A 2,039-nucleotide genomic window follows, 5' to 3' on the forward strand; every position below is an offset into this window, starting at 1 on the left:
TGCAGTCTGTGATGCAGGCTAAGTTTTTGTGTTAATAACAAACATTAACTTATTTTTAGGTGGTGTTGGACTTTTCGGGTGCTACCAGAGCCCCCTAGATCATTGCCTAGCATTATGTGTCAACCTTTACTGCTTTTCATAACAATGTCCTCGGCGGACAGTTGGAGTAGAAACAAGACTGGATTTATGGTCAGAAACTTGCATTTAAATGTCTGCACAGCTGTTTATTAAAACAGATAGGCTTTGGCCAAACCACTTACCCTCACTGAGCCACAATTAGTTTTGAGGGCTATTTAATGGAGTTAGGAAAAGATGTATCTGCCACAGACTGGGTGCTTAGTATATGCTGGACACAGCTAGTTCTCTGCACTCTATATGAATTATTTATTCATGTGATTGCCATCATACCCCATTCTCACCCCATTTTAAAGAGGAGAAAACTGAGGAGTAGGGGGGAGTTAAATAAGGCCCAACGTTCTACACTATAAAAGCAAAGCGACGGCAGCCAGTGGTCCAGGCACGAAGAAGGATGGATGGAAGGAAGTGTGGTTTCCATGGCTCTTCTTTGTTTTTAAAAAACCACTTTCCTATAACAAGCTCACAAGTAAAACCACCATGCAGCTAGACCAAGGTAGCTGCTCAAACACACTCCATCCCAAGCTCTGTGCCTCTTGGTGAGCGCCTGTGGAAGTAGAATGGCCATTCTGAAGCCATGGGGCTTTCCTGGGGTTTTCTAGGTTTATTCTCATTTCCATTTTTATGGAGTTATTCAACACACACAGAAGGAAGGGAGAAAAGGAAAGAGGGAGGGAGGGGGAGGGAAAGAAGGAAGGGGGAGGGAGGGACAGATGGAGGTAGGATGAGGGAGGGAGGGAGGGAAGGGAGGGAGGGAGGGAGGGAGGGAGGGAGGGAGGGAGGGAGGGAGGGAGGGAGGGAGGGAAAACTCCCTACCATATGAACCCAGTCTTTTGCTCCTGGGCATAAATCAGAGAACTCCATATCTGCCCACAGAGATCTTTGCACATCCATGTTTAGTGGTGCTCTATTGATGGCAACAGGAAAATGGAGTCAACCTCGATGTCTATCAACAGGTGAACAGGTAATGAAAATGTGGTCCATAGACAAAATGGGGGATTATTCAGCTGTAAAGAAAATTAAAATCTGCAGGAAAATGGGAAGATTTTAGAATGTGAGGTTACCCAGGAGCTCAGAAGACAAGAAATACATTCTCCTCATACGTGAACCCTCTGCTACAATGTGTACATGTCCAAGCTGAAAGGGCAGTATATTAGAGCATTTAGACGAAAGACCAGGCAAGGCTAACAGTGGATGAGGAGGGAGCACACAACGCAGCCGATGTGGGTGTCACGAACGTGGATGAGCAATTAATTACTGCTCTATGTTAACTCTACCATAATCGTTTCTTTTCTTTTTCTAGGCAGACAAAGGCTTGCTTTATTTTAATGACTGGTCTATGTGATCTATTTCCAAGGCCACTAAGTACAGACAGGAGAGAGATACTTTTAAAATATGGAACATGATAAATTTGCATACCATGCTTGCTCAGGGACCAGGCTAATTTTCTTTGAATTATTCCAATTGTAGTATATATGCTGCTGAAGAAAGCATAGTCATTTTCCTTCCTTCCTTCCTTCCTTCCTTCCTTCCTTCCTTCCTTCCTTCCTTCCTTCCTTCCTTCCTTCCTCCCTTCCTTTCTTCTTTTTTGTATGAATAAGTCCAAAACACCTTTTAAGACAGAGCTGGCCAGTACACAGTTGGTCAACACTTCTCCCCTTTAACTATTTTCCCCTAGACAAAGACTAATAAGCTCTTAGAGCTGGCTGTTATCTCTGAAAGTGTCAAGGGCAAACTTCTCAGTTTTAGGCAGGATGACTCCGGGCTCAGAGCATCCAAGGAGCCTTGAGTGAATGCCAAGCATAGATTCAGCTGCCCACATCTGGTTGTGCCCATGGCTTTCTCCATTTGGTCAAAACCCACCACCACCACCACCACCACCACCACCACCACCAAAACCCAAA

General features: G+C 44.7%; 1 non-coding gene across 1 annotated transcript; it reads right to left on the reverse strand.

Moving 5' to 3' along the window:
* Positions 1-1,524: 1,524 nt before the first annotated feature.
* Gm24502 lies at positions 1,525-1,629 on the reverse strand. The gene has a single exon (XR_003956055.1). It is a non-coding gene; the product is annotated as a U6 spliceosomal RNA (small nuclear RNA).
* Positions 1,630-2,039: the final 410 nt, after the last annotated feature.

Source organism: Mus musculus, chromosome 5 (assembly GCF_000001635.26).
Source record: "Mus musculus strain C57BL/6J chromosome 5, GRCm38.p6 C57BL/6J".
Classification (NCBI taxonomy): domain Eukaryota; kingdom Metazoa; phylum Chordata; class Mammalia; order Rodentia; family Muridae; genus Mus; species Mus musculus.